The 16668-nt window shown below is 37.7% G+C and overlaps 1 pseudogene; it reads right to left on the bottom strand.

Moving 5' to 3' along the window:
* Nucleotides 1-15866: 15866 nt before the first annotated feature.
* On the bottom strand, nucleotides 15867-16455 carry LOC131756761 (BCL2/adenovirus E1B 19 kDa protein-interacting protein 3 pseudogene; annotated as a pseudogene).
* Nucleotides 16456-16668: the final 213 nt, after the last annotated feature.

The following is a 16668-nucleotide window of genomic DNA, read 5'->3' on the forward strand; positions in this document are numbered from 1 at the left end:
ACTGTCATTTCCCACAGGAACTTTTTAAAAAGGTCTTTAACGTTTGTAGTATGCGTTAAAATGTGCGTGCAAAGTGCTACACCAATCATATTTTCCCTTGTTCTTAAAATTAAGTATTTTTACTTATTTAAATACATTAAATTAGGTAAATTACATTTAACTGACATAACACTATGTAATGTTAATCACGTTTGCTTAACATATTGTATCAAAATAGGAAGATAGATCATAGAGTTTCACAGTTGAAGGGGACAGTAAGAAGCATTTATTCCAATGATTTTTAAGCACAGGTCCATGGAATGACTTTAGACATTTATAAAATTTTTACCAGTCCATGATGAAAATGGGAATAAAAGATCATATGTAAGTTTTTCCTTAAACTGTATCTATTTTTAATACGAAGCACTTATTCTGAATTTGCCCTTTTGCCTTTTTTAATGTTAAAATGTTTTTAATGAAATATTGTAACTAGAGACGGCAGTTTGTAGGATTGTTTATTTTATGTTCTTATTAAAAAAGAAACGGCAACTCAAAGTTGGTTCAGCTTCCACTTTCTTTACTTTCATTAAACCCAAATATCTAAGAAATGCTGCTCTAGACCATAACTCACATTAAAAAAAAAAAAAAAAAAAAAAAGAAGGCAGGGATGATAGATATTAAGCGATTTATTCTTACAAATCCCAGAGGTCAGTAGAAAAGAAGATCTGGAATTATCAGAGCCTTTGATCACCAGTAGCATGTGCTTTAGTCTTTCCAAGTCTTTGATCTCCCGTAGTGAATGCTTTAATTCCTCTAAAATTGTATATATATATTTTAAAAGTTAACAAATCTAAAAGAAAATTTATTTTCAATCTTTTTGAATTATTGATTTTAAGAAAATAGTTATTCTTAAAGATTCACAGGGATCCCTCTTAGGGATACCAGCTAGGAGCTCAAAACATTTGCAGAAACGAAATTAAAGAATATTTAGTATATCTTTATATATATGCCCCTGATTCTATAAGTTTTACTTTGAACATATTTTTAAGTTCACCTTGGCTGAAAATTGACTGTTAAGAATTTTGTACAGGATGGCATTTTATGGCAAGTCTAGCTGGAAACAGATGTTAATAATGCAGATTACGCTTCCACCACGAAGTCCTTTAGTCTCTAGTATTTATTAGCACTCACTATATATATATGAGGTTCAGTTTTGCAAAGGTGAATGAGGGCAAGGGCAGATGAGCAAGGACATCTTCTAGTCCCTAAGACTATATTTGAATTACTATATTCAGATGAGTATGAGACAGGAATTTACTATTTTTCATAAGATTTGCTGAAATTGTGTGTAAGAGGTGCTCTTCACAGGCTGATAGAACTATGGAGAGAGAGACTGTGAAAACATGGACACAAGTAAATTACATTAAAGACCTGTCCAAAGGTCTGAAAGAGAATTGGGAGATTCTCAGAGTGTGGGCTTACTCTGTGTGTGTGCAGACAGGAAGAAGCAGGAGAAGAAAAACAGGGTGGATGCTGCATGATGACTTGAGCTGATAATCATTCTTTGGGGCACAACTAACTGTCCTTTAGCTTGAAGAGTGTTCTCATAGGATAGAATTCTAGGTTTACAGTTGCGTTTTGGGTTTTTTTTTTTTCCCCAGTGCTTTTAAGATGTTGCATTTTTGTCTTCTGGCGTCCATTATTCCTGACGAGAAAGTCAGTGGTAATTTGTATCATAGTTCTTATGCTCTAATGTGTCTTTTTTTCTGTCGCTATTTTTCAGATTTTCTTTTTTGTCTCTGATTTTTAAAAATTTGATTATGATATGAAAGATATTCATTCTACTTGGGATTTGTTTAGTTTCTTGAATGTGTGGTTTTATAGTTTTCATCCAATTTGGAAACTTTTAGGTGTTGATTCTCCTATTTGTTTTTCTCTTTCTTCCATTTTCAGAAACTCCAATTACAGGTATGTTTGACCCCTTGACATTGTCCCCCTGGTCACTTAGGAACTATCTAATGTTTTCAGCCTCTTTTCTCTCTGTTCCTCAGGTATTTTTCATTGCTATGTCTTGATAGAAATTTTCACTGATCTTTTCTTCCTCAGTGCCTAATCTGTTTTAGGTTTATTCTGTAATTTTTAAAATTTCAGTTCCAGAAATTCCATTTTTTTAATAGTTTGCATTTTTTCTTTATTATGTTCTTTTTCTTTGAAGTACTTGAACATATTTAAAATACCTGTATTGAAGTCCTTTTCTGAATATTTCTCACTGTGGTTCTGGGTCTGCTTTTATACCAATTTTTCTCCGGCTAATAGCACATTTTCCTACTCTTTCAGATGTCTAACGATTATTTATTGATGCTAAACATTTTGAATTTTGTGATGTTGAATATCAGGACTTTATTAGTCTTCATTTAATGATGATAGGGTTGGTCTTGGTCAGGCAGTTATCTTGAGTATCAGGTTTGTCCGTAAAGACTTTTATTTAAACTTTGTTATGGTGAGGCTAGAATAGCCTTTAATTACTAAGATACAAAGATTCTTAAATTTCTAATGGATTCTCAGTGTTCATTAAAGCTTTGCTCTTCTGGATGTTAAGTACTTGAATGTCCCTTAGCCCTGTGTGAGCTCTGAAGATTAACTTATATCTTACGGTAGGTATCCTCTGTCAACGCTTGTGGAGTTTTATCCTTCATGAGAGCTGCTTGGTGTTCAGCCAGACTCAAAGGTACCCTCGTACAAATTTCTTGAGCTCTTTCTAGTACTTTGTCTTGCAAATTTCAGCCCTCTTGCTCTCACTGAATGCAGATCACTATTTCCTCAACTTAAAATAGTACTTTTTGCTCTATTTAAGGAGTACCCCTGTAAACTTCTCAGTCTCTAAATGAGCCTTACATTTCTTTCCTGCACTGAAGTCTTCAAAGAAGGCAGTTGAAGTTGTATGGCTCACTTCATCTGTCTCTCTTCTGTTAAGGATCGCATGTCTATGTTGCCTATTTTCAGTGTCTGAAAACAGTTGTATTATATATTTGTGATATGTGTTATATCGGTTAAACCATCATGATCATGGCCATCTTTTACCCCCCCACACACACATACACACACACACACACACACACACACACATATCCTGTTACCTTAATGAATTCCATTACTGCTATTATTGCCCATGGAATTACTCATAGCTTTTCAATTCGTTTTCTTAAGTTTCTCAAGAAACAGATACTATATAAAATATGATTAGTTTCAACAACCCATTTCCAACCATTACACTCTCATTTATATTCTAGCCTAATATTACTGTTTTATAACTTCAGTACAGAAAGTTGATAGTTGGAATCTTTGTCCTGTTTTCCTTGGCATTAGGAGAAATTAAGACCTACTAAAATGAGGCTCAGTTTCATACTTAGCTTTTGTGAATGTGTGCATTTATATGATTATGTTCCTTGTTCTCTTCTTTTCTAATGATAACTTTACATGGAATTTGAATTTGATACATTTCTGTTGTTTATTTTCACATGAAATTAGTTTTCTTATACTTTTAGAATGAGCCAGGATTCAAGAAAGCTTTCCTAGCTTTACATTGGTGGTAGTATCAGTATTCTGAGAATAATTTTCAAAATGAATAATTAGTGGATATTCTTATTTATCATCTCCCGTGTCCTTGAGAAGCAGAATTTTTAGGGTGGAATAAGGGACATATAGATGCAATAAGGAAGCGTTTAATTTAAATCTCCTTAGTCTTGAAGTTCGATTGTATCAGGATAAATTTGGGAAGTTGTTACTGGGTTGGTTATTGTTTCTAGTCTTTTATGTTGGATGGAGCTAGGCTGTATATTTTTCCTACTTATAAATCTTCCCTACCTCTTTCCACTATTAAGACCTAGATACAATGACTAATGCTTTATTGATGAGACTCGTATTGTGGTCTTGAAGTGTCACTGCTCACTGAAAGCGACCTAGGTTTAGTGGAGACATTGCTGAGGTCTGAGACAGGAAATGCACGAGCTGAGCCTGGCAAATCTTGCCATATCCGTTAGAAGGGAAGCTATCAAAGACTAATGGAGTCAATTCAACTTATTCAAGGGCCGACTTACTAGTCTTCCACTAACCACAATGGGACGATCAGACTTTCAGTACTTTTAATAACGAGAGTGGATTGAATACATCAAACTTATTTTCATCTATGGATGCATAGCAATATTTCAAAAGAATTGCCTACCTGCAGAGGATTATGGAAATTAACCCATTAAAATGAAAACTGGTTAATAAAGGGAACAATTAAGCAGTTAGCCCACATTTCTTATTAACTCTACCATGGGAAACCAAAGAGTGAATGAGAGAAAGTATCGCTTTAATAAGATATATTCTGACAAACAAATAAAAGTGAAATGATATCATTAAAATCTCAGCTTTTTAAACCAACAACAAATGATTAGATACAGGTGTTAAACTTCAACGGTGGCTAAGATCACAAAAAGAGACAAGCAGACATTATGTGCTTTCTATAGTCATACCATATTCTACTTACAGTTTTCCAAAGAGATCAAATCTGATATCCAGTCTCTGGACCCAGCTGCCAATCTGCTGGAATGACAGAGAACAGAGGAACGTGTTTAACTGCACCATGGAGGTGCAAGCAGTGAGATCCCGGCTGTGGGGGGAACTACAGCCCAGTTCTGCAGCTGCTAAACTGTAGGGGAATGAAGGAGATTGAAATAAGGGGGGGATAGAACTGTCTCTTTCATTCAACTGTGCATTGAGTGAAAAATACAACTCTGTAACGCCAAATAAGTCTTTTCAAATAAAGGGCTAATTGCCTAATTAATTCTACCTGAAAGTCTGAGCGTTTGATGTTATCTAGGAAACACCCATGTTCTATGACCCGTCAAGTAGTCAAAATCAGTACTATTTTACCAGCCATTTTGAGAGTAAACTGTATAACCAGCATGAGGTAAGGGAACTCTTAAAGAACTTACATTCCAGAAAACTCATCGTCTCCCTTTCCATAATTCTTCCCAAACTGCTTTCAATCAGAGCAATTTGGTTATTTTTTTTTTCCTTTTTTTTTTTCATCTTTATTGGAGTATAATTGCTTTACAATGGTGTGTTAGTTTCTAATTTGGTTATTTTTCAACACAGCAACACAGTGTGAATACTGGCTCACACTATAGTTCTCCCAAAATCCTGATTATGTTAATTTGAAAAGCAAAATATTACTACTGCTACTTGTAACAGTAAAACAAAATTAAAACAAATTCATTGACTACCTCTAATGCAAAAGGGGGAAAAGATACTGACGTTCCTAACATTTCCACAGTGAAAATTACATTTGGTTTATTGAGGAAACTGACAGGCAGAGAAGCAACAAAGCCCACAAAATCTTCCACACTTGCCTTATTCCATGTAAAAAGCGTGCCTGCCATGGGCATAGCTGCACTGGACATTTCACAGAAGGGCTCCAAGAGTAAAGCTTCCCCTCAATCACTCAATATATTTATAAGGAAAGGAGGACAGATAGCATCTGTGTATCAATGGGAGAGTCTTAGTTAAGGAAATGCCAGAGTTTGCTACTTTTCCACTGATCTAACTCACAACTGCTGTACTAAATTATTCGTAAGCTACGGAAGAAGAAGAAGAGAAAATGACCCCCAGGGCCACTCAGAATTGTCTCTGCTTATTCCCTAGTGCCGTACAAAATAAAAGGCTTCACTCAGCTTCATGATATGGCCCCTATCCACCTTTTCAGCCTCTTTTCTCACCCCATCCCTTCTGTCTAGTTCACCCTTTGGGGTTATCTTCCCTTCTCATTGTCTTTGAGGTATCTGACAGTTCTATAAATTGTTGAACACTGATAGTAATGCCCATGCTTCTGGTTCACATAAACACAGCTTAGCCCAGTGGAGATGCATTTGATTACTGCCCTATGGATATTGATGAATTTTGTGTCTATTTGGAAAGTCATTTTAGCATTCCTGATGACCAATATGTGTGTGCGTCTTTTGTGGTACGCAGGCCTTCACTGCCGTGGCCTCTCCCTCCGCGGAGCACAGGCTCCGGACGCGCAGGCCCAGCGGCCACGGCTCACGGGCCCAGCCGCTCCGCGGCACGTGGGATCCTCCCGGACCGGGGCACGAACCCGTGTCCCCTACATCGGCAGGCGGACTCTCAACCACTGCGCCACCAGGGAAGCCCCGTCTTGAATTCTTTTGTGAACCACCTATAACATCTTACTAATTCCTTCATTAACTAGTGAGTTAAATAAAATCTTAGATACATGTTTATTTTACATTTGTATGAGTCATGATTTTACCTGTTAAAAAATATGTTTCAGTAAAATAACCAGCCCCTTCTTTCTAGATGGCTCTATCCTCTTGTGCATTTGAAAACAGTGATTAACCTTTAAATATTAAGCTTAAGCATTGCATTATCTTTCCTTCAAAAACACTTATAACTTAACTAGGCAAAACTACACCCCATCCATTGGACTTCACTGTATCTAATATGTAATTTCGTAATAAGAATTACAAGCTTCTGTCGCTCATTTTGTCACCTTTTTTTTTTCCTACTTGATTCTAGCCTTTGATGATAGGAAACGTTTCTTATTCATTTTTGTAAATGGAGCACACAGCATTCTGACAGCAACACATGAAGATTTTATTACATATTGTAATAAAATAAAGGGTGAAAACTACGCAAAACAAATGTATACTGTAAAGAATTATTGAAATGCTAACACCCTTGGAACTACTACTCAGGTCGAAAAATAGTACTTTGCCTGTCACCTAGAAGCCCCATCCACGTGTCCCACCTCAATTACAAATTCTCTGTCTCCCCACGAATAACTATTACCCTGAAGTTCATAATGATCATTTTTAGATTTGTAACCCAGATATGCATGCTTTTATATTCTTTCCCTTTTCAAACTTAATATGACTTTTAAGTCTCTCTTAATAAGTCCCTCATCAATCCTCTTCTTTCCTTACAATTCGTCTATTGAAACACCGGGCTGTAGTTTTTCTCATCATCTGGACCTTGCTGACCGCACATTCACATTCATGGTGCAGTGCAACAGGCTCCTCTGCTTCTGAATGATACTTGCGGGTGATATTATAGCAAGTATGATGAATACTTCAGGAGTTAAAGGCATGACTCTCTATGGTCAAACCTACATTCATTGTAATTGTATGATAAATTACCTCCCGCCATAACCAAGGACTTGCCAAAATGAGAATTTAGAGCTTTCTTTATATGCTGACCCAAACTATTTTTATATCCCTCTCATATTGCAATATATTTAAATTTATATGTCATTGTCATATAGAAAGCTTCATTCAAATATCCAAAGGGATTAAAAAACTTGTCTTTATAACTTCATAGACTCAAAGCCGTGGATGCATTTCAACCCATAGTTGAGAGAATCAAGAATGAGAAAAATTACATGACTTGTTCACTGTCAGCATATTACTGGCAGAGCTGAAACTGGAATCTGGTTTTTGCAACTCCCAGGCCTTCCCCAAGCTCATCTGGGAGTGGCTAAAAGCTTTGAGCTGGAAAAATGCTCTGCTTATGTTCTATGTATAGCATCCCTCCCTTTAGTTATGACTTGACTCCTACAAGGTTCCTTTTCCTCTCCCACAGAGGCTTTAATCTGCAAGTGGATAAAAGCTCCCATTAGCCCGCCTCTCTTCCAGGCTCTATAGTCCCAGGACAATTCTCCCACTTTCTCTAGTATTATGCAGTTCATTGGTGTCCTTCCCCACCTGTCGTCCTGTAAAGGCCTCTTTTCTAATGCCTAATTGCTATTTTTGCTAGGACTCAAATAATATATTAAGTTTTAAAAATTTGATCAGAAATTTATTTTTAATAAGTTTTTTTTTTTAATTTTGGAAGGATTAAAGATTTATAGAAATGTTACAAAGATAATACAGGAGTTGTCACATACCCTTTCCCTAGCTGTCATCATTACTAACATCTTACATAATCCTGGTACATTTGTCAAAACGAAGAAATCAGCATTCGTCCATCGCTATGAACTAAACTAGACTTTATTTGGATTTCTATTCTTTCTACTAATGCCATTTTTCTTTTTTTTTCTTTTTTTTTTTTGCGGTACGCGGGCCTCTCACTGTCATGGCCTCTCCCCTTGCGGAGCTCAGGCTCCGGATGCGCAGGCTCAGCGGCCACGGCTCACGGGCCCAGCCGCTCCGCGGCACGTGGGATCTCCCCGGACCAGGGCACGAACCCGCGTCCCCTGCATCGGCAGGCGGACTCTCAACCACTGCGCCACCAGGGAAGCCCCTAATGCCATTTTTCTGTCCCAGGACCCAGTCGTGAATTCTACATGGCATTTCCTAATCGTATCTCATTTGTTGCCTCTGTCCATGACAGTGTCTCGGTCTTTCCCTGTTTTTCATGACCTTGGCAGATATGAGGAGAACTGATCGGGTATTTTGTAAAATATTTCTCAGTTTGGGTTTGTCTGATGTTTTTATCATGCCTTGACTGAGGTTATGGATTTGGGAGAAGCTACCAAAGAAGTGGATCACATCACATCCGTGGAAACGCACTATCAACGTGACTTACCGTTGGTGGTGCTGACCTGATCTCCGGGCTAAGGTAGAGTTTGCCAGCTTTCTCCACTGAAAAGTTATTTTTCTAACCTTTTCATGTGCTATTCTTGGGAAGCAACTTGCTAAGTTCAGCCCACAATTAAGGAGGAGGAGGAAGCATCTATATAAATTATTTTTAATTCTTTTGTAAGGAAGATTTGTCTCTTTCCTTCTGTTTATCCAGTAATTTATCAGTATGGACTTGGGTATATTTATATTTTGAGTTACAATCTAGTACCATAGTGTTTATTTTGCTGTTCAGTTGTTCCGGCTTTTGTCATTCAAATTAGTTCCTCACTTCAAGCTTTTTAAGAGATAAAATGCACTTAATTTCTCAAATATCACAATGAGAAGCAAAAAAATTGTTAGGTATCAACAAAAAGAAATTTTTAAATTACTGTGATGGATTTTGTCCCCCCCCCCAAAAAAAATTTTTTTTAAATCTTTGGAAAATATCATACAATTTTCACAGTAGTTTGAAGGCAGAGAGAATATCATAAGTCCCCATACCTTTAACACTCAGTTTTAAAATTAACACTGTTTTGCCACACTTTCTTTATCCTTTTTGTCCTTATTTTTGAAATTTGATTAAACATTTTAAATCAAATCCCAGACATTAATATTTCCCTTTTAAATATTTCAGCATGTCTTTATAAAGAATAGTTTCTAGAGAACCACAATGCCATTATCATACCTAAAAAAATACCTTGATATCTTTACTAAACCCAGTCCATATTCAAATTTCTTTTGTTGCTCAAAAATGTCTTCGTATAGTGTGTTCTAATCAGCATCCAAAAATATGTCCACACGTTGCAGTTGTTAGTTATGCCTCTTAAACCACTTATAGTATAAAACAATATTATGTTCTGCCCCCCCCCCAATTTTTCATGTTATTTACCAGTTGAAATAAATCCATAAATCACATATGGATTTGTGTCTACTGGCTGTATCCTAAGATAGTTCAGTTGGGTTCAGGTGGTAACAAAATGACTCCTGCATTGTATCATTGTGTTTTTTCCCCAGTGATGAGCTTGGGATACATTGATACCATGTAAATATTCAGTTCCTTATCCATTATTCACCAAATGTCTGTAGTATATATTCATTATCATCGCCCAAACCTGTCATTTAAGCAGTAGTACAAAATGATGTTTTCTAATTCTATAATTCCTTCCACTCAATTTCCATGGAATTTTTCTGTAGAGAATAACATTTCCTTATGGATCAGGACTTTTTGGTTATTCCAAAATACAAGTCATTTGAAGTCACCTGACCAATACTTAATTATTCCTCTATTATTACTCTAAGTTGTTTTATAGTAATGAGTTGTTCCCCTAGCACCTATGATATTTTGTGTATACTTATTTGTTCTCTCTTTTTGAGTATCATTATAAATTCATGGGTTTTTATATATTCAGTATGTTAGTTATCAATTCCAGTTATTTTTCTACTTGTTCCCCAAACTGTCTTATCTTTGTCCTGTGGGATCAACTTCCAAGAGGTTCCTGTGTCATTTAGGGCCAACCCATTAGTTCTTTTATCGCTGCCTGGCTTTCTGGTAGATGTTCTTCTGTACATTTCCTGTCTCAGTTCTAGAATCACTCATATCACCAAGGAGCCTTAACTCATTTTATTTATAAATGGTATTTAGAATCCAAAATGAGGGCACTATAGTGCTCTTTGCTTCAGAGTTGTTGTTGCTTTTAGAGTAAAATATATACTTTGAAAATAAATAAAAATAAGTTCATACTTCTTTAATTTTTTTTTTTTTTTTTGGTACGCGGGCCTCTCACTGCTGCGGCCTCTCCCGTTGCGGAGCACAGGCTCCGGACGCGCAGGGTCAGCGGCTGTGGCTCACGGGCCCAGCCGCTCCGCGGCACGTGGGATCCTCCCGGACCGGGGCACGAACCCGCGTCCCCTGCATCGGCAGGCGGGCTCTCAACCACTGCGCCACCAGGGAAGCCCCATACTTCTTTAATTTTATATCTTTTTTTTTACACTGAAAAAAGTATAAAATACTACTTGCTATATCCAACAAGGTACATAAAATAATTTCTAAATAGCAGTAACAATATTACCTCTAAAGTAAAGCTGCTGAATAACATCTACATTTTTTCTTGCTGTTTTTTTTGTACTTACAATATACTTCACCAAGGCGTTATATTCAAAATATGGGGTTCTTGGGGCTTTCCTGGTGGTGCAGTGGATAAGAATCCGCCTGCCAATGCAGGGGACACGGGTTCGTTCCCTGGTCTGGGAAGATCCCACACACCTCAGAGCAACTAAGCCCGTGTGCTACAACTACTGAGTCCACATGCCACAATTAATGAAGCCTGCATGCCTAGAGCCCGTGATCTGTAACAAGAGAAGCCACTGCAATGAGAAGCCCGTGTGCCACAATGAAGAGTAGCCCCCACTCGCCGCAGCTAGAGAAAGCCTGCGCGCAGCAACGAAGACCCAACGCAGCCAAAATAAATAAATAAGTTAGTTAATTAAAAAAAAATTTTTTAATGGGGTTCTTAATTTGTTTCTCCTGTATGTGATACTAAGTTAGTATGATTCAAAATTATATATCGAGTTGTATATCAGAGAAATGTTGCCTCTGTCCCTGTCATCCTTCCCTTTCCTTTCTGTCTATACAGACAAGTATGTATATATTATCCCCCTTTGGTTTATTTTTCCGGTGTTTTTTTGTAAATATACACATGTATGTATATAAATGTCCCCCATCTTACGATACAAAATAAAACATTCTATCTGTACAATTCAAAATATTCTATACAAAAAACTATTCTATAAACATAACTCTTCAACTTGCTACATTAACTTAACAAATATGTACAGAAGATCACTCCATCACGGACAATAATTTCCCTCATTTCTGTTTCGATTATATTGTGTGAGTATCTCATAGTCAATGATCATTTGGTGGTTTCCAATCACGTGCCAACTTAAATAAGGCTGTAGTCAATAGCCCTGTGCTTATGACATTTCATTTTTGTACCAGTGCATTTTCAGGATAGACTTGGTATTTTGTGTTCCTGAACCCAATTCCAACATGAGCCTGTGGTGGGGGGAGGGTCCCCCACACTAACAAACAATTCTTGGGACACCAGCTGGCTGTTCTACTATTCAACTCAATTTGACACTATTCCACAAGTCGAGGGCTTAATCCTGCAAGCCCCGCCCCCCTCCCTTCAGGTGCCAATCATATGCCCAGGTGCTTCTGATGGACTGGCTATAGCTTGGAGGTTCCAACAACCCCCTCCTTGGACTTCAGACAACTGTACTTCTGATCCAGTAGTTATAAATCACAGGTTTTCATGACATTCTCCTCGGGTTCGATTTTAGTTGCTAGAGCAGCTCACAGAACTCAGAGAAACATTTCACTTCCTAGATTACTAGTTTGTTGTAAAAGGATATAACTCAGGATGAGGCAGATGGGAAGAGGTGCATAAGGCAAGGTATGGGGTTAGGGTGAAGAGCTTCCACGCCCTCTCCAGGTGAGCCACTCTCCCCAAATCTCCACATGTTCTCTTGACACCCCCTCCTTCTGGGTTTTTATGAAGGCTTCATTACACAGACATGGATGAGTGGCAAACGGTTCAACCTCCAGCTCCTCTCCTCTCCTGGGCTGTCCAGGTGAGACTGGAAGGTCCAATCATCTAAGCATTTGGTTGGCTTCTCTGGCAATCAGCTTCATCCTTAAGTGAGGTCCCAAAGTCATCTCATGTACATAACAAAGACACCTTTATATCTCTCCTCAGTTAGGAAATTCCAAGGGTTTGAGGAGCTGTGAGTCTGGAACCCTGGACAAAGACCCACTAATATATGAGAAATGGTCATTGGGATAAACAAATATATATTTCTTATAAATCACAATACTGCACACGGCTTTGCTGAATTTAATGGTAAACACTGTGTTGAAAGTGTCCCTCTCTTAAGGCTATACTATTTTGTATTCTCGCCAAGAATGCAGGTGAGTGCCTGTTACCTCACAACCTTACCAACAAGTTGTATTTTCAAGCTGTTGGATTTTTACTGAGAGATAAATATAGTCATTCATTATTTTTTTAAAAATGTTGTTTTGTTTTAGTGTGTGTAGCTTAATTTTTTAATTAACTCTTTATTTTGAAATAATTATAGACACACAGAAAAGTTGCAACATAATAAAGTCAGTTTATATATACCCTTCACCTTGCTATACCTAAGGTTAATATCATACATAACACATAACGATGGTAAAATTAGCAATACAAGGAAATTAACATTGGTATAATATATTTTAAACAACTTCACTGAGATATCTTTGACATACAAAACAAGTATATTTTTAAGAGGTACAATTTGATGTTTTGATATTTGTATACGTTGTGAGATAATCACCACAATCATAAAAGACTTATCCACCCCTCTACATAGTTACTGAGGGGTGTGTGTGTGTGTGTGTGTGTGTATGTATGTAGAAGATTTTAGATCTATCCTATTAGGAAATTTAAAGTGGATAATATAGTATTGTTAACTGTGGTCACCATGCTGTACATTAGGTCTCCAGAACTCATTCATCTTGCATAAGTGAAACTTTGCTCTGTGTCCTTTGGAGGTACAATATAATTAACTAAATTATAGACTTCATTCAAATTTCATCAGTATTTCCATAAATGCCCCTAAATGCTTATTTAATTTTCCCTTGTCTTATGTTTGAATCTGAACATAGTTTTGTATATTTAAATCCTAATTGCATTTGTTTCTCTTTTTCATAACTTCTGCCCATTTTCACTTCGGGTTTGGTCTTTCTATTTTGATTTTTAGGAGCTCTTTAAATGTTAGGGATGTTAGCTCTTTCTATATGTTCTGTATTTTATTTTTACCACAGTTTGTCTTCTGGCTTCTGCCTATTGTTTTCTAGTTTATGTTTTAATGAAATTGTTTTAATATAGTCAAATTATCAAATGTTTTAATTTTCACTTTTAGTTTTTGAGTCATATTTAGGAAGAATTCTATCCTCTCTCAGGTTTTAGTGAAATTTATTCATGGTTCCTGTTAACACTGGCATAGTTTCATTTTTAATATTTAAATCTTTGGGGCATTTAGAATTTATCATCTTGTAAGTAGCAAGGTGAGAATGTACATTTATCTTTTTTGTAATGGTTATATATCTGTCCCAACATAACTGCTTTAAAAATGCCATCTTTTCCCCACTAACTTGAGATGCTAATCTTCTAGTATATTAAATTTCTCTCAGATTTAAGTCTATTTCTAAACTTTGGATTTTGCCCTAATTGGCCTATCGAAAATTGCAGCAATCACATTTTTTTAAACTGTGCATTTTATTATATTTTTACAGTATATTTTATAGACTTAGTCTTCTTCCCTTTTTTACATGGTTTTCTTGGCTCCTCTTGTTTATTCTTTTTTTCTGTGTTATTGTTTAAATTAATTTGTCTGGTACTGTGTTGGGGGGGATGGGGCATTGTTTGTATATTTAGGGGATTTTATTAATATTGTGTTTAATTTTTAAATTAAAAGTTAAAGTCTCTCTATATATTTAAGTTTTGCCCTAGATGTGTTTTACATATATTTGTCACTTTATGTTACATTTTCAAAGGGTGGAAATAAGGATCTAGGATATTTTTCTTGCAGATCATCCCTAAATAGGAATGTTAGAAATTGTATCACAGTGGTAATGCATGTATTCAATATTATACATCAAAAATGAATTGTGGCTTCTAGTTTCAGACCAAACATGTAAAGAGCTTGGAAGTCATAACTCCCATCTTTACAATACGAAAAAACTGGACAATGACATCTTGGACCCATCAGAGAACTAAGTTACAGGGTAAACCAGCAACCCAACATCTAGAGAGATAAGTGCACCCAGAGAGATACAGCAATAGAAGCTGTTGGAACCATAAACTGGTAGTAACACTTAAGTGGTAATTTTGGTGAATTCTTGGAGGTTGAGTGGAAACTAGTGTGAGGGTGAAAAACTGCTGGGAACCACAACCTTAGAGAGACCCCACATTTTTATGGGCTTTCCTTCCAGGAACCCCATCACGTGTCTATGGTGAAAGTCCAAGAAGGATCCCCTCTTGGCTCTGGCAGGGGGAAGGGAAGAGTAACCATTTAGAAACATGTTCAGAGCCTTCTCCATATCAGAGGTCTACTTTCCTGTAGAAAGGACTTCGCCCAATTCTTAAACTTTATCCAGATGAAGGAAGAGAACTCACTTCAGCCTTCCTATCTCACTTAAGGGGTGGAAAACAGGCATCTAGAATCAGGGCTTCAAAGAAACTGATTTGGGAATGCTGCAGCCAGAGAAAGGCATAGGAGGCTGAAGGTAAAAAGGCTGGATTAACACTTATGAAGGTCATACCTCTGAGACACAGGCACATCAAATGATTGAGATTTAATCAGAAAATCATAGAATGTTCTTCTCCCCCCCCACCTTACCACCACATCGACAGAGCTCAGGTATAATAAAAGTGGATTACAGCTTAAAGAACTAAAATACAGACTCTATGAGCAGGGATACTTAGTGAAGCCCAAAGCCAAGTGAGGACATCAAAACAAGGACATTGGAAGAACTTCAATTAGAATATCCCATTGTCTCCTTGTGTGAGAATTTGCATGTGACTTTCTCCTCTACAGAATAAAAGCTCTTGGTGGGTAGAGACCACATTGTGTCATCTTGGCATGGTCTGCTTTGGTAATGAATAGGTTGTCAGCAAGGTTTTTCAAGTGAAGACATGGGTAAATAAAACAAGCATGTTTTCATATTATGAGAATTTATAAGGGAATCACAAGAAATCCAGAGGCTTAAAATCTTTATTTTAATATATTTATTATTTCATTGAAAATACTCACTTACAAAAGTTGGTATTTCTCCCACTTCACATTGTTTCCATTTACTATACATGAGTGGCTAAATCGGGGAGGCCAGTAATGATTAAGTATATATTATAGTTGTAGGCACCTCTGTTGGAAATTTCCACATAATTTTGTTTTTAATTTCATGAACATTTCACACAGAGTCCTGGAGTGTTTTAGTGTTTTTATAATGAAATTCCCTCTCAACTCCACATGCTCCATATTCACTCACACCACTCTTTTTTTTAAGTGTCTTATTTTTATTTTACTGAATTCGGAATGCGGCATTTACAGAAGAAATGACACAAGTGGTGCAGCCACCCAAGGACCAAGATGGTACTAAGCTGCGTTGCAAACCCCAGTGTAAATTCACACTAAATGAAAAAGCCGGATTCCAATTCTTCATCAAAAGGTGCTGGTGGATATTTTCAGGAACCTTCAGATATAGATCCCCAACCCCATGGCTAGCAGATGAGAGAGAAGAGACGGAAGAAAGTCTTTAGAAACTCTGCAGAGAAGATGCCCCCTTTCTCCCTAACACTCGTGTTCCTCAAGCTGAGCGCGGTCGTGCACTGCGGGGGTCTGAAGAGGAACTGGCGGTGGGGGTGGGGAGTGATGTTTTCTGGCCGACTTCAGCAGTCCCATATCCAGTCTGAGTTTTTCTTCAAGATGCTTTCTTTGTCTTTCTTTGTCTCCATGTAATCTTCCTCCGACTGAGAGCTGTTTTTCTCATCAATATTAGTGTGTCTGCTTTGGAAGTTCCGTTGGTATATTGCGAGGTCTATGAGTGAGGTGGGCGGTCACAGAGAGAAGTCTTGGGGCTACTCCGTCCAGACTCATGCTGCACACCCAGCAGTATTTCTTCCACGTCGTCATTATAAACAGAAACAGAGTCTGCAACAACGCTGGCGTTCCCATTATTGCCAAAGTGTAATTCCACCCAAGGGCCATGCAACCTCTCCTCCTGCAATGCGTGCGGCTTACTCTGAGACATGGCGCTTGGGCGAGGGTGCTGCGGCAGGCGAGTCAGCGTCGGGGTCGACGTCGGGTCGACGTGGGGTCAACGTTGGCGGCGGCAGGGCGGCGGGGTCGACGTGGGGTCAGCAGGCGCTCTGAGGCGGGAGTGCGAGCGGGGCCGTCAGCATCGGGCCCAGCGGCTGGAGGCCAGACTGACCACACACAGCGCTCTCTTTTGAAAGGTAATGGC

Source organism: Kogia breviceps, chromosome 1, assembly GCF_026419965.1.
Source record: "Kogia breviceps isolate mKogBre1 chromosome 1, mKogBre1 haplotype 1, whole genome shotgun sequence".
Taxonomy (NCBI): Eukaryota; Metazoa; Chordata; class Mammalia; order Artiodactyla; family Physeteridae; genus Kogia; species Kogia breviceps.